The sequence below is a fragment of the Oncorhynchus gorbuscha genome, linkage group LG06 (genome assembly GCF_021184085.1).
Source record: "Oncorhynchus gorbuscha isolate QuinsamMale2020 ecotype Even-year linkage group LG06, OgorEven_v1.0, whole genome shotgun sequence".
NCBI classification, from domain to species: Eukaryota; Metazoa; Chordata; class Actinopteri; order Salmoniformes; family Salmonidae; genus Oncorhynchus; species Oncorhynchus gorbuscha.
In genome coordinates, this window is record NC_060178.1 from 64,753,608 (window position 1) to 64,767,032 (window position 13,425).

General features: G+C 42.9%; 1 pseudogene; it reads right to left on the reverse strand.

The window, feature by feature from the left end:
* Window positions 1-13,425, reverse strand: part of LOC124038242 — a 139,667-nt pseudogene that overhangs the window by 124,335 nt on the left and 1,907 nt on the right.

Genomic DNA, 13,425 nt, shown 5'->3' on the forward strand with positions numbered 1-13,425 from the left:
CTCCCCCTGATTTGCCTTTGGGTCTGTGTTATTGAAGATGAATATTAACTGCTAACATTGGAGTTTCTTACCAAGAAGATAGTAAATGTTCCTGAGTGGCCAAGTTACAGTTTTGACTTAAATCTGCTTGAGCTCCAACATCCTGACAGATCTTGAAGAATTGTGAAAATATAAAGTACTAATCATGCACAATCTAGGTGTGTAAAGTTCTTAGAGTCTTACCCAAGAAGATTCACCACTGTAATCGCAGCCAAAGGTGTATCTAGTATGTATGGACTCAGGGAGATGAAAACTTATGCAACGACTATATTTTAGTTATTTAATATCTATCAATCTTTTCAACAAATGTTTTTTTTTAATCTTCCACTTTAATCCCACTTTGTAAAAACAAACAGTGAATAAATCCAAAGGGTATCAATTTGTTTGCAAGGCATTGTAGTGTTAGTGCTAGTAATTTGTTTAGTACTTTCTGAATTACTTTTCAGAAGAGTGCAGAAAAAGTTGACAATGATAACGATTGTTTATTGCACAGCTGAGGAACATGCTTTCTGAGAGTATACTTTTTCATATCTCTAGAAAATATCCTTAAGTATACTTTCAAAAAAGCATATTTAACTTAAATGTCCACAAAATATATTTAAAGTATACTTTCAAAAATGCATGCGCAAAAAAATTGCATATTCCCCAGCATCCTTTTCTGCAGTTGAAGTTATGATTTATAATATGATATTGTTCCTCATATTTAGCTTATTCAAATGTTTTGATGTACATTTTCAAACTGAATAATGTTGTACCTTTAATTACACATTACACATGTTATTGAAATGTTAATTTATTACCGTAGTGTGAACAACTAAAGTGTGAAATCCCATTAGTGCACAATTCTGAAAAGTGTTACTTGTAAATTGCTGTTCTAGTCACAACTGCTTTGTAAATGGCATGTTAACATTGGCTGAGATAATGCCTTGGTCAATCAAGGTGACCTTTACATGGCTAATTACAATAGCTAATGTGCTTAATGAGTAGAAGTATGTTTGTGAAGATATACTTGAATCACTCTATAAATATTTTTTTTGTAAAGAAAATACAGGAATTGTAATTCTAATTTATGAGAAATATACTTAAAATGTACTTAAGATCTATTTGTTTTGCTCTTTAGCTAATATACTAAGATCATACTTATGTACAAAAGAGTGTACCTACTTCGATCATTTTTAATGTATTTAATATACTATACTAATCAAATACAAATAAAATTGATATTAAATGCATTAAATGTATTTTAAAATGTTCAACTGTAGATCAAATGTAGATTTAAATATAATATGTATTTCTACTTGGGCATCCACAGTGCACGAGTGGTCACAATGCTTTGATGAGCATGAAAACAATGCCATGGCCATCTCAGTCACCAGATCTCAACCCAATAGAACACTTATGGAAGATTCTGAAACAGCACCTGAGACCACGTTTTCCACTCCCATCAACAACAAAAACTAATTATGGAATTTCTCGCATCCCTCCAATAGTTACTCTAGAGTTCCAGACACTTGCAAAGTCTACACCAAGGTGCATTGAAGCTGTTCTGGCTCGTGGTGGCCCAACGCCCTATTAAGACACTTTACATTGGTGTTTCCTTTATTTTGGCAGTTACCTGTATATGATATGTACTGAATATTATGAATATGGATATGCACAGGTGTGTATGTGTTGGTGCCTTTGTTGGCGTTCGTGTGTATTGTAGGTGTGAGTGTGTGCATGGTTGGCAAACATTGCTACCAGAGAGAGAGACAGCTGAAGCTAGTATGGAGGATTACACTGTCAAGCATGCACTCCTCACCTCCTCTCCCTTTCAACCTCCCTTCAGAAACAGCTATGCTACGTTCACTAGCTGGTTTGATGTACGCAGCACCGCTTACGCCACGGGCAACCAAGTGAGACACAACCTTGTCAACAGGGTGTGCACAATTAGTGGGGCGGAATGAGGCCACTAGCACAGATAGGTAAGTACACAAACAAACATCACAAACAGCCTACACAGCACAGAGTAAATAGGCTGCTGTTATGGGTTAGAAGAATGGCATTGCACAGCCTCGTCCAGCCAGTTAGGAGAGTCCAGTTTGAGGTCACGGGTGAACTGGGAGAGGTGCACTAGGGCCAGTGTGGTGGTTACTAAATTAAACCCTCTTCCTACTGATTAAATAGAGGGTTGTGACGTATCACACAACAGAGATGCAGCATAGTTTGACAATATCCAATATTTTGTTCCCAGTAACAGTGTACTGTAGCAACCCCTCTAGGGTTAACATGCCAAACGTGATTATGGTGTAGTGTCAAGACACATATGTACGATACAGGTTTTTGCCAATATACCATGATTAATTATCATTGAGATAATGGTCATGATCAACCTAATCACCATTCATTATCCCTGAGTGACCCTGCTCTGCCTGTTTGATGTGTTGTATGATGTCAGGCTGGATGGTGATTGACAGCTCGCTGGAGGTGCCTTTTAAGTCTTGACAATAGATCATCTCCAACTACACTTGCACACCTACAACATTATAAGAGCGTCTGCTAAATGACTTAAATGTAAATGTAAATTAGAAGCCAATGTGAGGACAAACCCCATTAGGTATGCTCAGTGGGCAGAGAGGCTAGCATCACTAGCGCTAACAGACAGACAGAGCTAAGAGCAAAACTGTGGTCAACCTGTTCCTGACAGCCAACAACTTCTTATTCACCGCCATCTAATCAACCTCTTTTAAATGAAGGGTTTGGTTTTATGTTTGACTTTTGTCTGAGGTGAACTAAGCTGCGTTTGCTAACCGTCTGTCACTGAAGAGGGGACCTTGCTGTGGATGTTATACTTTAACTGAGTTTATGTGACCGCACAGTTGAGTCTCTGGCTGCCATAAACAGAGCAGAAAGACAGGAGGCAGCCTTGGGGAAGGACAGGGCCATTCCATAACTGGGCCACGGGCAAGGCTCTGTGTGCCTGTGCATGTGTGGTACCTAGGGTCACTTGCCAAGACATTAAAGTGCCTACATTTACCATGAGCACACATGAGGGGCAGGCTGGCCCCTCAGACGTCCTCTTAAGAAATACTGCAGCTGTCAGTGAGAGAGACAGGAGTACAAGTAGAGAATTACAACTAAAGGTGCATCAACATTTACTCAGAGGAGCTCCAGAGAAGGGTGTGTGTGTTATACAGTCACACGAGGATATAAACAGACATGTAAAGGAGAATATAAACAAACATTTAGAGAAGCAATGTAAACTGTCCTTCACTCAACTATTTAGTGGCTCTTGTCAGTGGCACAGACAGACAGAAAAAAAGAAGGAAAAAAACCAGCAGATTGTCCAGCAGCAGCACACAATGCCAGCCAGCGTAATCCTGTCCATTGGGAGTAGAGCTGGGCGATATATCAAATTCATTTCAATGGATGTTTTTGCGCGATATTCTGCTTGTTCTCATGTTGTATTTTTCGTCCCGTCTCCTTCGCTCCTCTGTGCACCCTTCCATTTACACCAGAGATCTGTATATAATGACAAGACGCACGTACTCCACCCTAACAATGGGAGTCGCCCCAAAGGGGGAATGCAGGCGACATGTTTAGGTCCAAAATAAGCCCATAGAAACTCATTGGCCTTATTTTGGACAGATATTAGCGCTTCGCCTCTTACTCAATGGTTTACACACACACCGTGCCCCTCCCCCCTGCCTCTCATACCAACAAAGTTGAGAGATCACATCTTCCTCTCTGGCAAGCGGTTTCAGAAATGAGGTAGGCCACTTGATTTCAACATCTGAACAAAGTGAACAGGCTTGCATGCTGTTTAAACAGTTGCAGATGAACAGAAGGGTGTGTTCATAACAATTCCACTGTTCAACCCTGTCAGCTAGCAAATACATCCAAGTTGTCTAAACTTGAAATGTAAAGATTAACTGGCTAATCACTAGCACATGGGCTTGAGAGATTGTTGATGAGGCCGGTGTTCATTTTCTATAATGCCTGCTACAAGAAGTTAGTCATTATTAGTGAATGTGCCTTATGCATGGTTCTAGATACATTTGTAACAGAAAGGGCATTTTCATAGACAGATTTGAACGCCAGATCAGTGATTATTGCAAAAAAAAAAGCAGGTTTAACTATTTTGATGAAATAATTACATTATTTGTGGGTCTTGTGGTTTTGGAAGGCTTATATTTATCCTACCTTCACACGAGCCCTGAAGTCATTAGATTATTGCTGACTGTTTAAATGCTGTGTATTTGACCTTTCATTTTACAACTGTGCTAATTTAGAGTAGAAGTAGTGTTAGCCCAGGTCACAGCAGACGGCCAGATGGCCATATGAACTGAGCCATCCAAACAGCACAGCAACCACTTAAACCGCATTATTTAACCGTTTGGTAAGTAGGGCCCAGAATGAAAATAAATCACACCAAAATTCTCCATGGCCTATACTACAGTACTTACTATCAATGGTAACTAAGTTTTTTTTAACCTTTATTTCACTTGGCAAATCAGTTAAGAACAAATTATTATTTACAATGACAGCCTACACCAGCCAAAACACACTGGGTCAATTGTGCACCGCCCTATGTGACTCCCAATCACGGCCAGTTGTGATACAGCCTGGATTCAAACCAGGGTGTCTGTAGTGACGCCTCCAGCACCGAGATGCAGTGCCTTAGACCGCTGTGCCGCTCGGGAGCTATACTATATGCTCAAATATTTGTATTATTTTATACTAATACAATTGTTTAACGAGTAATAAAATGAAATCTAAAAAGGGGTAAAAATGATTGGCACCTCTGTTTTCAATACTCCAGCACCCTCCCACTAAGAGGATAACAACACTGAGCAATTTTCTAAAATGTTTTATGAGGTTGGAGAACACATTGGGAGGGATCTTAGACCATGCTTCCATACAGAATCCTTCACAGGCCCTTGATATCCTTTGTCTGTTCTTATGGACAGCCCTCTTCAATTCAAACCACAGGTTTTCAATGGGGTTCAAGTCCCGAGACTGAGATGGCCATTGTAAAATGTGGATTTTTTTGGTCAATTATCAATTTATTTGTGGATTTTGATTAATGATTGAGGTTATTGTAATAAAGGTTTAAAAAAAATTGTCTTGCTGGACAATAACCTGTGTGTCAGCCTCCTGGCAGAGGCAACCAGATTTTTGGCTAAAATGTCCTGGAAGCAAAATAGCCCCATAACATCAAAAATCCACCCACCACCATATTTTACCGTAGGTATGAGGTACTTTTCAGCATATGCTTCTGTTTTTCCACAACAAACTCGCCACTGGTGTGCGTGGCCAAAGAGCTCTATTTTCATGTCATTTGACCGTAGCACCAGTTCCAATCCAAGTGTCAATGCCGTTTATCAAACTCCAGGCAGTGCTATGGTCAGATGACATGAAAATAGAGCACTTTGGCCACCCTCCCAACATGTTCGCCAATCTCATAAAACATTTTAGAAAAAGGCTCAGTGTTGTTACCCGCGCAATGCTAGAGTATTGAAAACAGGGGTGCCAATAATTTTGACCCCTGTCATTTTTGGGGATTTTTTAAAAATGACTTGTTAGACAAAATCTCTTTCTCTGGGCAATTGTATTAGTATAAAATAACCCCCCCCAAAAAAAAAATTGCATACAATATAGCTCAGTATTTGTTTTATTTATTTTTATTTTTTGCTCATCGTTATCAAGGGGGCCAATAATTATGGATGTGATTGTATATATTTCGTGATTTCTGTATAGTGTCTGGTGTGATAGATCAAATAAAGGCCAGACTAGGTCTAGGACACAGTAGCAGTGGTAGTAGAGCTGCTCATTGCCAGACGACAGGTTGATTGAGGGTGTCACAGCAGGTCTCTGTGATCAGGCTGGGATTATCCTGTTCCATGCCTCAGAGGCTCAGAAAAGCCACAACCATTGCCTGGTCTGGCAGGCTCACTATATAACACAGGTACCTACTACTGCATTACAGACGACACTTGACATAGAAACCACTACCATCCACAGAGAGAGGCAGGGGGAGGGAGAGTGATAGTGAGAGAGGGAGGGATAAAGATAAAGACATTGGAAGAGAGAAAGTCAGCTTGGTTAATGCATTACTGTCACCCTGATCCGAGCGTGTGCATGTACATGCGCACACACACACACCTCCACACCCAGAGGAACAATTCAGCACGCTTTTCAGGAAGGGACTTGATTCCTCAGGGTAGTCTGACACAGAGCTGGCAGAGTCACACTCACATCACTAACAACCACGTTACAATACTGCAGTACTTTAAACTGCCACACACACACACACAAACGTGCACACACGCACACACACACACATTTAGCTTCAAAGTAAAGGCAATGGAGTGGGTGGGCAGAATAAGACAGAGAGCTGTGTACAGTACCTGTTGACAGATTGATAACTTCCATTATTTCCTCCCTGTCTTTGTTCTCCATATGTCTCTGTGGGGTGGATGTGCTCCAATAGAATCCCATTTTTGTCTGATAAGACAATGTGTCTTTGATTCCAACGTCTTAGTCTTAGAGGAAGCAAAAAGAAAGTAGCAAACACAAATCCAGCCATTCTTCATACTGACGCCGGGGATAAGGACACAAAGTTCTGCAGTGTGTGGTGCTTATTAATTCTGCCTTAATCCAGGGTGACATCATACAACACATCCAGGGTGACATCATACAACACATCCAGGGTGACATCGTACAACACATCCAGGGTGACATCGTACAACACATCCAGGGTGACATCATACAACACATCCAGGGTGACAACACATCCAGGGTGACATCGTACAACACATCCCAGTACAACACATCCAGGGTGACATCATACAACACATCCAGGTGTGACATCCAGGGTGACATCATACAACACATCCAGGGTGACATCATACAACACATCCAGGGTGACATCATACAACACATCCAGGGTGACATCGTACAACACATCCAGGGTGACATCGTACAACACATCCAGGGTGACATCGTACAACACATCCAGGGTGACATCGTACAACACATCCAGGGTGACACATCCAGGGTGACATCGTACAACACATCCAGGGTGACATCGTACAACACATCCAGGGTGACATCGTACAACACATCCAGGGTGACATCCAGGGTGACATCAACACATCCAGGGTGACATCGTACAACACATCCAGGGTGACATCGTACAACACATCCAGGGTGACATCGTACAACACATCCAGGGTGACATCGTACAACACATCCAGGGTGACATCGTACAACACATCCAGGGTGACATCGTACAACACATCCAGGGTGACATCGTACAACACATCCAGGGTGACATCGTACAACACATCCAGGGTGACATCGTACAACACATCCAGGGTGACATCGTACAACACATCCAGGGTGACAGTACAACACATCCAGGTGACATCGTACAACACATCCAGAGTGACATCGTACAACACATGGACTGAATCCAGTGACATCGTACAACACATCCAGGGTGACATCGTACAACACATCCAGGGTGACATCTACAACACATGGTGACAGTCATTCGTACAACACATCCAACATTGGACTGAACAGTGGATTGCATCTAACACACAACACACGGAAAGAAGCACAATACAAACCTGAGGTTTAGGATACACAAATCAGACTACATTTTGACTCAAATATAGAAGAAAAAAAACTCTGATCTTATATGACAATTCTAACAGAAGTAATCAATCAGACCCAGTCTAATGCAATACAGTATAATGTAATGTAGTATAACTGTAATTTAATGTCCCTAGTGCTGAAATATATATATATTTTTAATTATTATTACAACACAACTAATTGACGTTGGTTCAATTACTTGAATTCCATTTATGATTATGTTTTTTTGTGAGCTCAATGTGCTGTTTCTCTATCAAGCTCACCAGAGACATCAAATCAAGAACAATCTGTGGGATACTGTAGGGAGTTGTAGTTTTCAATAATTAAATATTAAATATTACCTAGTTCAGTGCAGAAAACATGGTAATTAACTACAATGACCGGAATCCATTGCGCTTGTTCTTCCCGGCTCCGCACACAGACCACATGAGAGAGGAATGTACACAACACAGAGACGAGAGGCATAGAGACAGTTCATGAGGTAGGTCTACCCGATTGATAGTTGTAGCAGTCTTGAAAGTATGCCTTAAGAACTACTAAAATAGTGATTTAGTCAGACAGCTCTGCAGCATGTGCAGTTACTATCTCGTTAACCATCTACTAGCCTAATTAAATATTATGACTCGTTGGGGAGAACAGAGATACCGTTAGATGGTTGTCTGGCTGCTATTGCCTGAGCAGAGAAGAGATGATGACTTTGAATAACTTAAATAACAAGAAAGAGAAAATAAAATCACAAGAAAATATATACAGTACCAGTCAAAAGTTTGGACACACCTACTCATACCTTGGAGTGGCTTCTGTCTGGCCACTCTACCATAAAGGCCTTATTGGTGGAGTGCTGCAGAGATGGTTGCCCTTCTGGAGCTCTGAACTCTGGAGCTCTGTCAGAATGACCATTGGGTTCTTGGTCACCTCCCTGACTATGGCCCTTCTCCCCCAATTGCTCAGTTTGGCCAGGTGATCAGCTCTAGGAAGAGTTATTGGGGACCTTCAATGCTGTAGAAATGTTTTTTTTTTTTACCCTTGCCCAGATCTGTGCCTTGACACAATCCTGTCTCGGAGCTCTATCGACAATTCCTTTGAACTCATGGCGTGGATCTTGCTCTGACATGCACTGTCAAATGTGGGATCTTACATAGACAGGTGTGTGTCTTTCCAAATCATGTCCAATTAATTGAATTGAACACGTGGATTCCAATCAAGTTGTACAAACATCTCCAGAATGATGAATACTTACAGCACCAGTCAAAAGTTTGGGCACACCTACTCATTCAAGGGTTTTTCTTTATTTTTACTATTTTCTGCATTGTAGAATAATAGTGAAGACATCAAAACTATGAAATAACACATATGGAATCATGTAGTAACCAAAACAGTGTTAAATCTAAATATATTTTATATATATTCAAAGTAGCCAACCTTTACCTTGATGACAGCTTTGCAAACTCTTGGCATTCTCTCAACCAACTTCACCTGGAAAGCTTTTCCAACAGTCTTGAAGGAGTTCCCACATATTTTGAGCACTTGTTGGCTGCTTTTCCTTCACTCTGCGGTCCAAACTCATCCCAATCCATCTCAATTGGGTTGAGGTCAGGTGATTGTGGAGGCCAGGTCATCTGATGCAGCAGTGCATCACTCTCCTTCTTGGTCAAATAGCCGTTATACAGCCTGGAGGTGTGTGGGTTATTATCCTGTTGGAAAACAAATAGTCCCACTAAGCGCAAACCAGATAGGATCACGTATTACTGTAGAATGCTGTGGTAGCCATGCTAGTTAAATGTGCCTTGAAATCACTGACAGTGTCACCAGCAAAGCATACCCACACCATCACACCTCCTCCTCCATGCTTCACGGTGGGAACAACAAATGCGGAGATCATCTGTTCACCTACTCTGCGTCTCACATAGACACGGCGGTAAGAACCAAACATTTCAGATTTGGACTCATCAGACCAAAGGACAGATTTCCACTGGTCTAATGTCCATTGCTCGTGTTTCTTGGCCCAAGAAAGTCTCTTCTTATTATTGGTGTCCTTCAGTAGTGATTTCTTCGCAGCAATTCAACCAGGAAGGCCTGATTCACGCAGTCTGCTCTGAACAGTTGATGGTGAGATGTGCCTGTTACTTGAACTCTGTGAAGCATTTAACTTCTCCTCTGCAGCAGAGGTAACTCTGGATCTTCCTTTCCTGTGGCAGTCCTCATGGGAGCCAGTTTCATTATAGCGCTTGAAGGTTTTTGCAACTGCACTTGAAGAAACTTTAAAAGTTATTATTAATATTAATATTTTGCTTTGGCATTTAAATAAAACAGCTCTGAAATAATTTATACGTCATATTTAATAATGCATTTAATGTTTACAAAAAAATGTAAACAGAACCGAAACGTTCAGTGTGAGGTCACTGTGAATCAGGAAAGTACTGGCTGTGCAAAATAGCTTCCAAGCTATCTTTATATAAACAATCAGTATTTCTTTTTCCAATTTTGGAGGACAACTTCATTATTTGAATAGCATTATCTGTCATCACACAAAGATATAGTAGGCTATAAAAACACATGCACCCACACACATTCTGACACACACACACGCACCCTCGCTCTCTCTCAAACACACAGACACATACACACACTTGGCTTGGTGTCATAAAAAATGCACAATTCGTTCCATTAAAGATTCACCATGGCAGTACTGCTACGTTTAACAGGACTCTAACGAGCAGCACGGAGGAAGCCTTCCAAGGAGATGGAGGGAGAGAGAGAGATTGGGAGGAGGGAGAGAAAGAGAGAGAAAAAGACAAGAGATGATTGGGATTAGGGAAAGTGGGAGAAGAAGAGAGATGGAGAGAGAGAGAGAGAGAGAGAGAGAGAGAGAGAGAGAGAGAGAGATGGAAAGAGGTAGAGAAAGGCTCTCTCCATTTTTCCATTTCTATCCAGCAGAGCCTTGTGCTAGTGTCAATTATTCAGCAGCACAGTTCCATCAGCCTCTCGACACCATCCGGGGCCTCACTGCCTTTCCTCTCCTCTCAGGCTGCTCACTCAGGCTATAGGGCTCAGGATCAGGCTCAGCGTACATTCCATCCCATCCAGCCAGGCAGGAACATAGAGCATCCTCCCCTTCCCCCCTTATTACTCAGCCAGCCCCTCACGTCCCCAGCAGCAAACCCTAACCCTAACCCTGCAGCAAACTCTGTGAGTGACAGTGTACATTTGAAAAAGACCATGCATGCAGAGGCATAATGACACATGCACACAGGCAGGCAAACACACAAAGACACACACACGGTGGAGAAAGTACTGCAGTACTGGACAGAGCCCCCCAGAATAAGTTGTCCAGAGTGACCTGGTGAGTAATATAAGAGGGGGGGGGGGAGATGTTACTGCTTCTACACCTGCATTGCTTGCTGTGTGGGGTTTTAGGCTGGATTTCTGTACAGCACTTTGTGACATTGGTTGATGTAAGAAGGGCTTTATAAATAAATTTGATTGATTGATACTGACTGTCAAGAGCCATAATATAACAGAACACATCCAATATACAACCAGGCCTGCTGGCAGGGGCAACTCAGCTAGCCCTGATGCCCTGGGTTAAGACACGCACACAGTCCAAAGGCATAGTTACCGACCGACAGTCAACTGGCTTGACCTCTATGACACACATGCAGCCACACACACGGGGATTTAATCCGACTCACATCATGCACTCAACTCATCTGCACAAATGCTGCAAAGCTCCCCACTCGCACCAACACAAAAAAAACATTTATTTTTCTAAACACACATCACACAGAGAATACAGAATGAACACACACACCAAGCACTGTCTGCTAATAGCTTGTTTGGACCGGGCTTGTTTTGTCTTCACCAGATCTCCTCCTGTTGAAGAGATTGACTTGCTTGCGCTCTCCCATGCCGTCCCTAGAAGGGGTGCATCATGCCGTGCCAGACTTTATTCACTATACCACGACCTGAGTGGGTTGAGTCACTGACGTGATCTTCCTGTCCGGTTTTGCTCACCCTCAGGCTTGTGCGGTGGGGGAGATCTTCATGGGCTATACTCAGCCTTGTCTCAGAGTAGAAAGTTAGTGGTCTGTTGGTATCCCTTTGGTGGTGTGGAGGCAGTGCTTGGGCAAAGTGGGTGGTGTTATATCCTGCCTGGTTGGCCCAGTCTGTGTGTAACTTTGGACAGTGCCACAGTTTCTCCCAGCCCCCCGCGTCTCAGTCTTCAGTATCTATGCGGCAATAGTCTATGTGCCGGGGGGTGGTATGGTTCATCTCCCATGCCGTCCCTAGGAGGGGTGCATCGCATCGTGCCAGGCTTTATTCGATATACTCGCTCTCCCTTGCTCTGCTGTGTGTACATCTCGCTAGCTTTCACTCAAATGGCGAGGGGCTGAAGCTTATTGGCTATAACACGAATTGCTAAGAGGCTGGCCAACGTGGGGGAGAATGGAGGGGAAATGGTGCAGCACAGCTTCCAGAAAAACAGTTGCTTGTGGCTGCTTGAGGTAAAACAGCAATTCTGCTCATAAATGATGCATGTGTGAACACCACATTGACACATCCAGCCCAGGGCGGGAGGTTTACAAAATACTAAGTAGTCGCCAAAGTTCCAGAGCATGCCTTTAACTTTATACATAAATACAGCCTCATGATGGCAGATGATTGCAGCTTCGGTTTGTGTAAAACACATTGGCATGCTCAGGGCCTTCGGCTCTGATTAAAGGCAGTGGGCATGAGGAGCAGTAAGGAGATGAGGAGGGGGGTAAGGGGCTCTGGCTCAGCTTGGCTCTCCTCTACTCAGCTCAATAGGACTGGAGCATTCCTCTCCTTCTGTGCCAGCCAACATCATGAACAGTTTCAAGAAAACAGTTGCCAGGTTACTTGACGGGATCTCTGCCAGCCGCAGCTAAAACACAGCAGATCTAATTACCTGTTGTTGTTTTTTAAGGCTTTTTAAAAATAAATTCTTTGTTTTACTGGCCCCTCCGTTGAGACCATGGCAGAGTGGGGCAGAGGGGGGAGGTTGTAATTCAGCTGGCATCCCCAGAGGACGGAACAACCTCACACCGAGGGCTGGCCTTTGTAATTCTCCTAATAATCAAAACAACCTCCACTGCCCCTCCATGGCCATCGCTAAAGCCTTCTCAAGACGGCAGAGAGGCCATATCTGCAACAGTGTTGTCACGGGAAAGAGGTACTTTTTTTTTTACGACTAGCAGTAAAAGACTGCTTGGATTAACAAGTCAATACCCGGTCAGCACAGCTAAGACTGTGCTTCCGGAAGATTTCTTCTTGGGGTAATTGGCAGCCGGGACTGACGCAAGAAATGGCTGCGACAACAATGCCTTCCAAAAATTGGTGACGCAAACATTGAATTGCAGTGTAATTACGGTGTGACAAGCATGGCGTTAGCTGTTTGACCTTAATCATGGAAATGTTTGCCCTATTGCACACAGTGACAGAGAGAGAGAGAAAGTGCTGAGGCCTAGAAAAATCGAATTAATATCCATCTCCATCACGATGTCAAGCGCAAACAGGAGATGGTCCAACTCGATACCTGAACAAATAGGTATCAGCCACGTCCACTTTCCCAAAATAGATCCGGAGCCTTTTTGTCTCTGGCGCCGCAGCGGTGGCAGATTGGCCATGTCTCACGTTTCCCCGTGCCCTCCTGGCCAAGGCTTGATTAGAGCAGATGATATCCACACTGAAGCGTGACAAGTCTGCTCCGGCCAAGAGGAC